The 15,490-nt window shown below is 35.4% G+C and overlaps 1 long non-coding RNA gene across 1 annotated transcript in view; it reads left to right on the top strand.

The window, feature by feature from the left end:
* LOC127971674 (uncharacterized) overlaps positions 1 to 14,909 on the top strand; it is a 118,156-nt gene extending 103,247 nt beyond the window's left edge. The window contains exon 3 of the long non-coding RNA XR_008156890.1: positions 14,197 to 14,909. This is a non-coding gene — a long non-coding RNA (uncharacterized LOC127971674). The remainder of the gene's footprint in view (positions 1 to 14,196) is intronic.
* The last annotated feature ends 581 nt before the right edge of the window (positions 14,910 to 15,490 follow it).

Raw genomic sequence — 15,490 nt, 5'->3', positions numbered from 1 at the left:
TATTAGATTAGAACAATAACACAATTTGTATATTTTTTTATTCTATTGTTGTTTCCTATTCATTTAATTTTTGTGACATACAGTAACTACACAGTGCGGCACATTACAATGAAGAGAACAACAAAATAAAAAAGACATCAAAATACCATTGTACTAAAAGCCAGAGAGTAAAAATATGGTTTTAGACAACACTTAAAAACATTATGTGTCTATTCTATTCTGTTCTGAATCTGGGGAATGCTTTTCTGTGTCGCTTATTTTTCACTACCTCTTCACATTTATTTTTCTGCAGTACAGAAACCTTGTGGAATATTGATTGAAGTAAAGTTCAGTAAAAGAGCAAAAAGTCCTACCACATTTCCTCTCTGGCGTGTATAGCCGCCCTTCTTCTAGTTTCTTATTCACTCATGTTGTTCCTTAATGTTTGGAAAGTGTCTGTTTGACCATTTTAGTAATTTGCAATTTGTATTACTTATGCAGACATGAAGGTCCAAGCTCATCATTAATCCGTACACTATGTCTCATTCCATCAGTCTGCTTACATTTTCTTATAGACCTGCCCAATGGATTAACTCGAGATGTCAGCCTTAATCAACTCTTCGCCTAAGGTGTAATATTCTAATGTGGGTATAAAACAGGGACACGCCGGCTTTCGCGGGTTAATTACATCTCATCTGGTAGAGTGACAGCCAGAGAGTTTGACAGATAGATAGACAGACAGATTGATAAATAGATAACTTTGACCTCCGGGGCTCCTTGTGAATTTCACTTACACACTGAAATGGCTCTACCTAAACTGTTTATTAACAAGCAAAGGGAGGGCAGGAGAAAAATAAATAAATTACCAGAAAAATAAATTAATGCTGGCTTGCAGCCCATCTCTGTCCAATCAAATGGCCAAAGATTACCCCATATAATTATACTAAAGGGCAATTGGTTGATATGAGTGCAGGTCGGAGGTCGTGGCCGGCATAAGTGATTCGCTGGTAGACTGTAATGTGGTCTGCTCGTCTCCGGCTCTGACCCTATTCCACTGCCTGATTGCCGCCTGTCACCTTCTCTTCAACTCATGTAAATTGTATCTTCTACTCTAGCACTGGTACGGGAAAATAGAGGTGGGGGGTCTGAGTGTTTGTGTGTGCAGGAGGGGTTTTCTCTGTCCAGCCAAACTGCGGACGCTCTTCCTGTATCGAAACCCATGTGTCTGTAATGGTTTCTGGGTGGCAATTTGAGCAGCGAAGTTTTGGACTCATCCTCCTTAATAGGTTGTCCTCCTCCGGCTAAAATTGAATAGCCCCGACATGGCCCAAGGCGGGCGATCAAAATTCAATAATTCGGCCGGGGTCAGAGTCCTGTCATTTTTTGGGGATGGGGGTGAGTAATTATGCTGCACTAACAGGGAGAGGGGGGTGAGGGGTTATTGGATTGAGGAGGAGGTGCACCTGAACTTCGATAGTACTGTAACCTTCACAAGTTGTCCAAGTTTCAAAACCCATACAATCTAAACGCACTGTTTCTAGCGAGGGACATTGTCTGATTTGGGGGGGCATATAGCCAATTTATTTAAAAATGTGGCGATTTCATACTCCTTTACTGTATTAAATCCTAGAGTTGCTATTTTGACTGAAAAACATTAATTTGATGCATCATTCTTGCCTCGCATAACATATATTTCCACTGATCCCCATATATGTCACAAATCAACAAGCATAATTCGCCATAAAATGTCGCCACAGCGGTTCTGGTCGAAAATTGAAAACGAATGAGTCTCCCTCCTCCGAGAGCGAGTTGAATGGAGGGTGTCACATGTCTTTTGTCCTGTCAGTTTTATATGACATTATTATTCTCAGGGTTGTAAATTCCAGGCATGTTAAGATCTCAGACAACAACAATATAAAATTCAATCAATGAGGTGCTCTTTGTGTCTGCCCCTGCGGATGTTGTGCTGCCTGTGTGAGTTCTTAAATCACAGGCAGGAGGGTTCTGCATAATTGCATGGTGCCGCGGATCTGATGTGGGCTGTCTGAGCGCTGGCCCGGGCGTTATTGAGCTAATGTGAATTGCTGTTTAAAACGGGCTCATAAAATAAGGCCATTGACACAGGGTTGGTTTGGAGCTGCGTGTTGTGTCGCACGTTATATTACGGTATTAATATTAAAATGTGCTATTGAATTGAATTATATTTATCTGTAAGACAGGCACTGAAATGTGAAATATGACCATGTTTTTCTGCCCATAAAAGTGCGATGTGTATGTATTTTATATATAGGTTTATGTGTACAGGCTGAGGCTGACAGTAAGATTTAGAATTTTGGCTTGCTACTAAAATATTCTCCACAATTATTTATTTTAAACTGTCATCACAGCTATTATACTGTATATGCAATTTTACCCAAATTATGTATAAATATTCACTGCAGCTCTATACTCTTAAGACCGCAAAAATGATTTTTAATGAAAAATGTTCCATATAGATTTTCAAGTTCTATATATATATATATATATATATATATATATATATATATATATATATATATATATATATGTATGTATGATGGATGCTTTTTAAAGTACATGCAATAAATAAGCTATTTTCAACAGGCTTTCTTTTAGATCTGCAATGAGTATAATAATGTTATAAAAAAGGACATTTTATAACAAGTTACCGAAACAATCAGTATTTCAATTTTGGATTTATTTAACACACATTATGCTGGCATAAGTCCGAATGTGTAATTGCTGACTAGATAATGATTGAGCGTTATCTGATGGTCTTGTCATTAGGATGCTAATGAGAGACTGGTCTATTCTGCCCAGCCTTGTCTTCGCTCTGCGGCTTAATGAGAATGACACGGCCCACCTGAGATGGATCATCCTCCAGTTAATATTTCCAATCTGTTAATCAATGAACTGATCGATAGATGGTAGGGTGAGAGGAGACAGACAGGGTCCCCCAACTCTCAGCATGGTGCCCCAGTGGGATCACTCTGGATCAGGTGGCAGCAAGTAGCAAGTCCTCATGCCGGTTTTAACAATGTTTGATTTTTAAATGATTTTTTTTTAAACATTATGGATTGATTTTTTTTCTCTTCTTCTTTACAAAATAAGAAATACAAAACCTGAAAGAGCCAATAGCAGCAGGTGCTATTCATTGGCCACACTGCAGAATAGAATCTTGCACAAAAATAAAAAACTTTTCTTTTTGTTTTTATCTTTTCTTTTTTTTTTTTTTTTTGTAAAAGATCAAAGTGCAAGGGGAAGAAAAATCATATTAACAGTGTAATAAGAAAAGATTTGGCTGGTGTGCTGTAGGTCGTGGAGCAGTAGCTGAAGGGAGGTCTTTATTTTGACATCGAGCTGCACAGGCGGCCCCCTTAAAAAGCTTATTATGTTCTCTGTTTGTGGCAGTGGCGGCCCGTTCCTGGCCTCGAAGCAGGCGAGCTCAGGACCAAGCTGTAGCACATTAGAGCCAATAAATGTGCGTTGGCACTACTCAATTTAAAGTAAAGCCCTCTCTTGCCTGGCCGGTCTGCCTCATTCCTAATAGGGTATTCCACAAACGCAGCTCATCAGTTGCGGGATATCTCATGTATGGCTACTTTTTCCTTTTTTGTTGCTTTTTTTCTTGTGTGTGTGAGAGGACAGATATAGAGTATTTTAAGTTTTGTGATTACCTAGATTCAGAGATGTATAAAGTACTAGAGACCCATACTTGAGTAAAAGTACAAGTGCTCTATCAAAAAAGTGACTTGAGTAGAAGTAGAAGTGCTCTTTAAGCACCACACTTAAGTAGAAGTACTAAAGTATTCAACATTTTTTGTACTTAAGTATTGCAAGTAGTCTATTTTAAAATTTACTACTCAAGTACTGAAAGTAAAAGTAGAAGTATTGTATTATGTAGCTATTAAAGAAAATAGTCAAAAGTTTGAACATATTGTTTTTACTATTTCAAATGATTAACCTAAAGGACAATAACAATTCCTTTGACTAACTTCTTGTAAATAAAAAAACTGTTAGTAGGGTCAGTTAGCCCAATTTGCAAAATGATGTCATTGATAACTTACCCTCATGTTGTTTCAAACCCATTAGACATCAGAGGGTCATTTAGAATTATTTGAAGCATCGAAAATACATTTTGGTCCAAAAATAGCAAAAACTACGACTTTATTCAGCATTGTCTTCTCTTCCGTGTCTGTTGTAAGAGTTAAAAACAAAGCAGTTTGTGATATCTGGTTTGCGAACGAATCATTCGATGTAACCGGATCTTTTTGAAACAGTCCACCAAATCGAACTGAATCGTTTTAAACAGTTCGCGTCTCCAATACGCATTAATCCACAGATGAATTAAGCTTAACTTGTTTAATGTGTCTGACACTCCCTCTGAGTTAAAACAAACCAATATCCCGGAGTAATTCATTGACTCAAACAGTACACTGACTGAACTGCTGTGAAGAGAGAACTGAAGATGAACACCGAGCCGAGCCAGATAATGACTCGTTCACGAGTCAAGAACCGTTTCTGTCAGACGCGTCCGATTCGTGAACCGAGGAGCTGATGATACTGCGCATGTGTGATTTAGCGTGAAGCAAACCGACACACAGAGCGTCTGAACTGAACTGATTCTTTTGGTGATTGATTCTGAACTGATTCTGTGTTAATGTTATGAGCCCACGTGCAGTCAACGCCAATGACGCCGAGAACCGATGCAACTGGCTCTTGACTCGTGAACGAGTCATTATCTGGCTCGGCTCGGTGTTCATCTCTCTCTTCACAGCAGTTCAGTCAGCACGCGCAGTGTCGCTTGATTCGCTCAATGATGTGGCAGCTTCATCAAACCTGCCATCTACAGTTCTGGCAGTGGTTTGTAATGGAATGATTCGTAACATTATTATAATTGTAACGAGTAACGATGCAGCACATAAAAAAAATATCGGAGTAAAAGTATTAAACTCAGCGAAAATATGTACCGAAGTAAAAGTGGAAGTAGGAGAAAAAAATAATACTCTAGTAAAGTACAGATACCGCCTTTCAGTACTTAAGTACAGTAGTGAAGTAGTTCTACTTCGTTACTATACATCTCTGCCTAGATTATAGATGCTTGTCTTCGATGGAGGGAAAGCTGTTGATATCACCTAAAGGAGAGGAAATAATTTTTAAATTATGTTGTTTAATGCACTTGCTGCAGAGTGTTTCATGTTTATTTTTGTATTTATTTTTATGTAATTAAGTGAATTAGTTTTTTGTTTTTTATTACACTGATAGACTTTGTATTACTGAATTTAAAAGTGCTCTTTGATTTCGGCAAAGAGCCGAAAATGAGCCTAAAAGATTTACTTAAGCCTCTAAAGTTCACAGAGATTTTCTGCCGTTGTGTGTTTGTGTGTGTGTGTGTGTGTGTGTGTTGTTCTGAAATGAACTGGTAGTTGTTCAACACATTTGGGGAGTTTAAATGCTATCTAATAATAGTTTATTATATTATTTGTATAATTTATAACTTTGTACTTTAAGAGAAAGATTAATTACACACTCTACTGTAATTGTCTTAAAATAATATTTATATAATATAAATAATAATTCAAATAATTTAAATTGAACAATTAAATAATTATATGATAGTATCATGCTATCTATCCATATACCCATCTAAAAAAATCTTTAGAAACATTATTTATATTGGACATTATATGTATCTTTTAATGCATGATATAATAATGCAACAATGTGATGTAAATGTGCAATGAAGGAAACATTTTAAACCTACAGTGCTATTTATTTTATTATTTTTATTTTTTAAGTATTTGCATTTTAGATGCATTTTATGTATTTATGGCTTCATTATGGCTTTCATGATGCTTATAGAATGGAAACTAATTCTGACCCTTCCAAAAATCAGAAAAAAAAGATCACACGAAGAGTGTCAATAGTTTTCTTTCTGTGATGTGTGTCAGAAACTAATAATGGCCATTCCAGAAGAGCACAACAAGCATTTTCAGTGACTGATGGCCCATTGATTGCCTTGCACAGTTTCTCCCTGATGGTCACTTGTTCAAGAGTTGTCTTTTCATCTCTCTTTTCCTCGGAGACGGTGAGGATAAGGGGGGAGAGTGAAAGTCAGTAAAAGCGACGGTGAGGGGAAACAGACATGCATGAATTTACACTCTTTAGTTGTGCAAGTGACTGGCCTCTGAAATTGATTGTGACTTTTCACCCTCTTTTTATCCCGTTGCTCACTGACTCATTTAAATTCCTTGTTTGGCCCCAGATGATTCAGTGGCTGATTAATAAGTCTCTGCTGCACCGCACCAGCTTTATTTCTTCAGCCTTTGATATGCAGGCATGTCCAAAAGAGCCTAGATTTCAAAGATGTGCCCACTGTCGGCATACATATTCACCCTGATGCACTGCGCTGGCATCCTAGGCCAAACTTAAGCTCCTTTATGTACAGAGTAACCCACTAATTGGACTGTCCTTGAGGTTCTGCCGTATTGATTGCTATCCACACAGTCAACTGTACATCTGCTTACCTTCTTAGATAGTCATCTCTTATTCTTGCTCGAAGTATTTCTGCTGCCATTGTGAGCTCTCCTTTAAATGGATGCCAATGTAGTTATCAACATGGAATGCACAAGAAAATGTGCTATGTTCCCACAAGTCTTTACTCTTTATTATTAGAAATTGTTGCTCTCAATAATGTGTGTTTTAAAAATGTAAGATATAATTCTTATTTTCTTGCCAATTTAAGTGTTATCTTAAGTGTAGGGTTAGGGTTAGGGTTAGGGCATGTATGTATTTATGTATTTATGTTTGCCTGATTTTGTATGACATATGTACTGTATGCAGGTTGGCTCAGTCATGATAAATCTTTTTTTTTTTTACTTAAAAATCGGTTGTTATTATATTATATTATATTATATTATATTATATTATATTATATTATATTATATTATATTATAGTCTAAACGAATTAATATGTATCCGTATTATATATGTAGCCTTACATGCAATATGCATTTTTATTTTTATTTTGTAACAAATGTAAAAAAAAAAAAGATATTTAAGATCATATGTAAGAATTAAAGCTTGTTCACACAAAATCCAATGTGACAAAACAAAACAAAAAAACTAACCTAGCCCATGAATAAAAAAATATAAATAAATAATAATAATAATAATAATAATAATAATAATAAATAAATAAATAAAAATATTACATTTGCTGTTATTATCACTAATCTGGTTGGGGGAAAACAAAATAGCACAATTAATCATGTCAGGATTCTAATCTTTCCATTTCTGTGCATCTTAATAGACCTATTTTCTTTCCCTTACACCACAGTTGACCCTTGTTTTCTGTTGCGCAAGCAGTCATTAGTGTAATTAGTGTGTAGACAATGTGTAACACTAGTATATTTCACTTCATTAACAGAATGAGTGTTTATCAGTCTCCATTATTCCAGCCAGACTTCTTCCATGAGTGATGGGTCACTTCCTAACTAGTGCGTCCAATAACTAGGTGCTGTTCAGCCATAAGTGTAATGTTGTCTTCACTAACTGGCCCATTGATCTCGTGAGATGAGCCATTAAACATTAACGGGCTGGCACTGGGCTGTTCTCACACAGTCAGCCGATTAATAGAGCTGTAATGAAGGAGGACAGGACCCTTAGAATGTACTGATTGATGGCCGAAGACAGAGAGAGAGAGAGAGAGAGCACCTGTTTAGATACTGAAGGATACAGAGGGACGCTGGCACCCTGCTGAGAGGCACTGAGTGATCTATACTAGAATATGTGCTCGTGCTCCGACAGCCGCTAACATGCTCGGCTCCCACAGAGACTGTGTAAATACAAGAGCCGTGAAATAGATATTACAGGTAAACTGACTGCTCATTCATCCAATCAGCCAACCACTCAGAGCTACATATTCTCATAATCTATATAGAGCCATGAAAGAAAAACTGTTTTCACATAAATATAGATGTCTTATGAACCTAATAAATGTATACACACAATTACCTTTAGTGTGTGTGTTTGTGTGTATGTGTGTATGCTTTTTTTAAAGGCATGCTTTTGTGTACTGGAGGGCATGTCTGAACACATGCACAACACTGTGTGTGTTCCCACTTTAGAGAAGTACCTACACTTGTGTGCTACTGACATTACTCTTTTTTCGGCGGTTCTCGTTTTGTTTTCCCTTTATTCTCTGTTGCTAACGATCAAATACTCCATTAACTTGTCTTACTTAAGCTAGATATTAAGCAAGCAGTCTAGTTATTTTCCCTGACAAAGAAAAATAGATTTCTTCATGTCTCTTTGTGTCCATGCTTGACGGTTAGTGTTTTGAATTAAGTTTAAATAAATTATATTTGCCGTATTCTGATGAAACTTACATCCATTAATTTTGTCTCTCCCTATGTTTTTTCTTTTCTTTTCTTTTCTTTTCTTTTCTTTTCTTTTTTCTTTTGTCCTATAATAAATTATTTTGATCATTTATATGCTTTAAGTGAAAACTGTTGAAGTTTGAAATAATTAATATGTATACATATATGAAATGTAAGCTTGCAAAATTACAATATGCATATGTTTTGATATGTTAAATGTATACAATTATATTATTATTCAATTACAATAATCACCAAAATTATTATTATTCTTATTCACACCATGTCTCAAACACTACTTATAATGTTCTCACTTTTTTCCTAAATAATAATAATAATAAGCAACATCATTTTAAAACAGGTCAAAAGGAATTGAAGTATTCATTATTGAACCAATAACAAATATTTCATGGTTGTTTAATACTCATAGCATTTAAATGCAGTTTTATAGAAAAAAATCAAGCATCTATTTAATGTCTTGTGATATTCCCTTAGGGTTAGTTTCACCTCGACTTTCTCTTTCCTCAGCTTGCTCTTTTTAACAGACCCTGACAGCTCTCAAGTGCCTGCGTTTTTACCCTTTTATCAAAAACAAGCCTCCTGGTCCTCTGGTATTCCAAACACTACACTCAAACCAGATGTCCTTTTTTGCCGGTGGCACAACTTTCAAGATGACAGCGTGCCCCAAGAGAGCAGGGCAAAATCCATGGCCTGCTGAATTTGTGACTAATGGGCGTTTTGATGTGACAGCAGCCGCCGTCTAGGGAAATTGAAGCGAGCAGCGTGTCGATACCTTTTGTGTCTCTCAGCGGTGGGTTATTGTTGACGGACCTTGGGGACAGGCCGTGGCCGTTTACATTCGCAGACGGTATGTGGTCAGCAACAACTTTCCTCTCGCTCCGTCTCTCTCCCTTTTTATTGTCACTATTGATCTGGTGCTGCCTCGCCACGGTGTGGCTAATTTGCTTGTTAACATAAATTTGTCAGCAGCGAGGGGAAAGGGTTTCCATCACAACTGCCTGCAATGAAGCTTCAACGACCCCCTAGCTCTCCTTTCCCCCTCCCTTCTCCCCCATCTCTCGCTCTGTTTCTATCTGTGACTCCCTTCCGTCTTTGCCTTCCCCTCCCTTTTCCTCTTTCAGTTTTTCTCGTTCTTTCTCTCTGCCCTCCGGTTCAATGCAGTGGGCCGATTTATTAAACAGCTGGTTGTTAAGCTGTCATTTAATCAATACAGTTTCCCGCACCTCTTGCTCCTCAGAATTAAATGCGAGTTAAACACAAACCAGGCATAATGACCTTTTTATGGGGCCCTCTCAGCCAATGAAATTAGCACGAAGGTTATGATATTTATACCTATAAGCCTGTGTAAGTCATTAACTTCAGACAATATCATTTTAAACGACAACACATGTCTCGCTCCCCTCTGCACGCTCTATGTCATTCTCTGGTTTGTCACGGCGCAAGAGGAATTTTGAAGCCTCATAACGAACTGCAGACCTCGGGGAATAAATCAGCATATTGAGAAAACGAAACGGGAAACTGAGGGAAGGGTAAAAAGAGCAAAGATCATTAATTCCTCCACCCAATCTCACCAGCTTGTCCAACTTCTAAAAGCTCCAGATGATGCAAAAAAAGTTCAGAAAGTTGTGAGCCATCTGCTGAGATATGAGCGTTTTTGCATTGAGGATTGTTTGTAAATATTTTAGCTCTTCTTTGTTACGCAGCAAGAGCCTTTTGGACACCAGCAAATAAGAAACTAACATCATCCTTGAAAATTTCGGAATTGCATATAAAATTTAAATCCATTTGGATTACATAGTCTTATATTAAATAATAAATACATTTAATGTGATGTACATTTCTGCCCCCCACCCATTTATTTTTTATTAGTTATTAACTATTATTGTTGTTATCTGTTTGCATCTGTTTGATTTTATTTGAATAGCCATGTTTTCAAAATGTGTTATTTAGTCAAACAGAATAGAATCGATGTTAAACTGTTCATTGTGAAAAAATGTAATTTATTTAGTTTAAAAGTATGAACATTTTTAAAATATGGCTAGCTGTGGAACAAGGAATATTCAGTTAGCTAAAATGTATGAGTTTTAAACAAACTGGATTTATTGGTAATATATATATAAACCTGGTTATTGTGTATTTACAAACACAATCCGTTTATTAGTACTATTGCAGAAATCATATATTTTTCTTTCCTGTTTTGTTAATGTACGACTGACTACTATACATCATATTACGTTTATTAGTGGGAATTATACATGCAATTCAAAAACATAAACTTTTTTTTTTTTTTTTTTTTTTTTGGGTGCATTTTGAATGGAAACTAAAGTAAAATATAAAATAATCTGTTGGCACAATGTGATAGAAAGCTTAATGGTAAAGATAAATGAGCTAACGCAGGCATTACAATTTTTGGTACAACTGTGAGAACACCATAATACCCAATCATACGACATAATGAGATATTGCACTAGGGTGTTATTCATGCATAGGCTCAGAGAACAAATTCTATTTCCTCACAGACATTCATGAATATTAATCGGACACTATAATTTCATAATGCGCTTAAAGCATATCAGTTGGATTGTTAGACTATGTTTTTAAAGCAACACTAATATTTGCCTTCAGTACATGATAATATGTCACAGGAGTCTTCGCTGTCTGTGTGGTGGGAGACAGTGGTAAGCCCTTTTGACATGACATATTGTCTGTGTTTTCCTCAGTGCGGCTCACAGTGGGAGACAAGACCATTAAGCTGCGGCAGTGGTGTAAAATTTCCCAGAATGCAATGGTTTGAGAAAGGGAGCACTACCTCCGAGGTCTGGTGGTGACAGGCTGGGATGACATCACCAACAACTGCAATGAGATACCATCGTAACATAAATAATATTTTTGTTGACGTTCGAAATAAATCAGATCAGAAGGCCTGTAACTCACAGCTAAGCTGAGATATCATCACAGTCTCAGACGATCCGGTCCTCCCACTGACCCTCGACAAACCTGACACGACAACTGCCACCCATGAGTCAACACAGACCGACAGCAAAGATATACAGCAAAAACACGACAATGCATTTCCTCATAAAAATCATAATCGATGCATTCATTCCAAAGTTCATGAGGTCAAATTTGCATGTTTTTTTTTTTTTTTTTTTTTTGTGTGTGTGTGAAAGTAAAGACTTTTATCATGTTGTGAAACATTTTAGTTTCATATAAATGTGGTCCTTATGATTTTTTATTCAGCAATGGATTCTGGAGAAAACAATTTCATGGTTTCCACCAAAATATCAAGCAGCACAACTGCTTTCAACATTATGATAAAAATCTTTTGTAACATTATAAAAGTTGGTTAGACTTTATTTTAAGGTGTCCTTGTTACAGTATAATTATATATTTGAGTACTGAGTAATATTAATTAAACTACATGACTACATGAACTTACTATATGGTTATGGTTTGGCTTGTTTTGTTATTGTAATAGTAAGTACATGTAACATGGACAACTTAAAGTCTTTCCTTTTTTTTCTTGAGGACCAAATCAGCATATTAGAATGATAATAATAATAATAATAATAATAATAATAATAATAATAATAATAATAATAATAATAATAATAATAATCTATTTTATTAACAACACAATGTCTATAATAATATTTCACAATATTACTGTTTTACTGTAGTTTTGTATTTCAATTTTTTTTAAAAAGTCAAACTGATTTTGAATGGTATTTTAATTATTAGTGACAATTGCTATTTAAACGTTTATGATTTATATGAATACAATTGAATGTGTTCAGAATGGATCTTTGCTTGACCATTTGCTCTGCCCTGAGGAAAGTGGACATCCTGACCCTAAACTGACCCTAACCTTACCACAACCTCTGCGTTCATTTGACCTTTGACCCTAAACTTAACCTTAACACTCACAGGAACCCTGACTTTCACCTTTAACCAGGCGCACCGCTCTCCACACAGATCTGAACTCCCCTATGTATCTCAACTCTGTTTATCCCTCTTTTTCATGTTGTTCCACATCCTACACACACACACTTGTAAGCTGTTAAGATACGCAAATACGGATATAGAGGAGGAACTTCAGGCTGACAGCTCTATCATTTAATCCAGATAATCTGTTTTATTTCAGTATCTTACACATCAGAGTGTCACTCTTTAAAATCTCAAAGTACCTTTCGTCTTTGTTGTTAATTCGTGTCACGCACGGTGCAGTGTGCGCTACATAACCAATTAATGTTCTACATTTTGCCATCCAGAAAACATGAATCTAATGCATCCTAGTTATCGCACTTAAGTTATAATTAAATCGATTGCTTCTTATGTTGCTTGTGGTCAAGTAACTTGGACATCATGTACTGAAAGGGTCACATTACCTTATGTTGCAGTATTTATATTACAGTGAAATGAATACTGACGTGCTAGTACTACACATAAACAACATTGCGCTTAATGTTTTATTTTCTAGAGCAGGTTATAAATGGAAATTGATTGTTTTTGTCAGTGTTGGCGAGCTGCATGTAACGTATCTGTGCATATACTATTTATTTACCCTTTTACTTAAAAATTCAGATATTTGCTACAAATTGTTCAAATATGTAGCACACATTATTTTTCTATTTATTTAATGTATTGACAACTATAAGCAAAAAATTTTTAAAGTTACATGATGCCTTTACAGTGGTAATTATTGAAAGTTTTTCAAACTAGCAATTAGTCATTTTATTTGAAGCAATGCTTAAAAAGTAATGTGTATTTTTAAAAGTAACTTTTCACAGTTGCAGGTAATTTTATTTGCAAGTTAGAAACACATCAAGGGTTAAATTTTTTAATGGAAATGTAAAGTTTATTTTTTAATATACAGTTTATGATTTAACATTTAATAATAGTGTTTTGTTTAAATCCCTTAAATGTGCAAACAATATATAACCAGGTAATTTATACTCCCTAAAAACAATTACAAATTAGATAAAAAAATAAAAAATTATAATAATAAATACAATTGTTTTTAAAAGTAAAACGTACACATAATATTATTTAAATTATTTCTTAGTTATTATTTACACTGTAACATGAACCCTATAGTCAAGTTACCAGTAAGATGAAAGAAAAAAATAAGATAATTCAAGTAAATTCAATTGTATTTGTATAGCGCTTTTTACAATCGTTGCAAAGCAACTTTACAGAAAATTAATGTTTATATAATATTTAGTAGTAGCTTATCAGTGGTGACTCAGTTTATGTACAGAAATGTGGCAGAAATGTACTGAAAAATCTATAAAATAAATTAAAAATTATAAAAATTCATTATAACTTTTTAAATAATAATAACATCATGTGTTTTTTTATTTATTTTGTTAGTTATTATTTAATCACAAATAAGATTAAAAAATAATAATAATAATAAAAAAAAAACGGGCTTTAAAAAAAAAAACACACACATATAATATTATTATTTATAATAGTAGTTATTATTTACACTGTAACGTGAACACTATAATCTAATCACCAAATCACCAAATGCTGAGCTAGCACTAAATGCACCGGCATCAACTTCGTAACTTGGATCTTGTAATCCCACATATGTGCTTCGTCACAATTTTTTCCTGCGCTTTTGTCAAATCATTAAAAGATTAACATTTATGATGAGTGTAAATATTGTCAGTTATTGCTTATAACATCACGGGCATGGTAAACCTTTGATATGCCAGCACCAGCATTGGTCAGCGGAGTACAAAAAACAAGTTTACTCTCCTCACACACGTCTGCTTTGCTCTTTCCTCAGAATTTCTCATGGCTCCCAGGCGGAGCGGGCTCTTATCCCGGTCCCTGTGTAAGTCTCCCTGCAGCGGAGGGCTTAATCTGCTGTGCCACTTTAACCCTCCGCCTCCAGCCATAGAACAGGCCCGCTCCAACGGGTGGTCGTCCTGTCAGCCCCCCAACACCTCCTTAAAAAAAGAACTCACAGAGGAGAAAAGTTGGAAATCTAAACACTGTTGCATTAGATGGACATCCTGCAAAATCCTTTTCTCCAATCCAGATGCTCATATCTCTTTTGACAGTCATTGGGCGGCAAAGTTCGTGCTTTGAAGCAAGTGGCTTTTGGTCTCTGTTTTCAACTTTCAGTGTAATGAAAGGCAAACATTGCAAAATTCCCGCGTTATTAAATAAAACATGTCGGTGGCCTGGGGCCAAGCATTGTCACGCTATGAACAAATGTCTTATGATAATATTTTCCATAACTATTGGCCCTGATCTAGAATGAGCATGTTTGATGTATAGACTCATTATTAGCTGCAAGATACATATGCTTACTTAGATGAGAGGAAAATGTATTTTCTCCTCCGTGTAGTGTAACTGAATGATAATGTTCGAAAAGTGTGAGAGGATCAGAAAATGTGGAATGCTATATAGAGGCGTATATATCAAGGTGAACTGAAATAAGTTCTTTAATTCTTGTGATAGTTTTTTATGTATATACTTCTTGGGAGAGTAAAATTGTCGCTATGTAGGTGGAAATAAAATTAAGCAAGCTCACATTTAAATTAACACCAAACATTGAACTATGAATGTTGAACACAGTCCAGCCTTTACTTAAAGATTAGGTACAGAAATTGAAATGTGAATAGCACTACGCGAAATGGAATTAGACTACAATTTATCTATGCTGAGTAAATAATTCAGGAATGGATTTTCGCACCATTTTCTGAACTGACTGTACTTGGTTTGACCTTCAATCCGATACACAAGTCATTCATTGTTTCACTCACACATATTCTCTTATGTAGCTTTAACAGATAATGACACCAGCCAGAAGTATAATTTTAATAAGGAAAACACAGTATATATCTTTTGCATGTATGTGTATGTGCAGTATATATACGTTACATGTTATTTAATTTCATATCATATAGTAAAAATTAAGCAACACTTTATTTTAAAGTATCCTTGTTGCATTTTACATCTACTTACTATTATAATAACAATTAATAATGCATGGTTACATGCAAGTAACCCTAAGCCAGTCCTAGATTATAAAAATAAAATATAACTAAAATATATCCTAACCATATAGTAAG

This window comes from Carassius gibelio, chromosome B14 (assembly GCF_023724105.1).
Source record: "Carassius gibelio isolate Cgi1373 ecotype wild population from Czech Republic chromosome B14, carGib1.2-hapl.c, whole genome shotgun sequence".
NCBI lineage: Eukaryota > Metazoa > Chordata > Actinopteri > Cypriniformes > Cyprinidae > Carassius > Carassius gibelio.
Note: the sequence above shows the minus strand (reverse complement) of the source record. Positions and strands in the feature narration are given on the sequence as shown.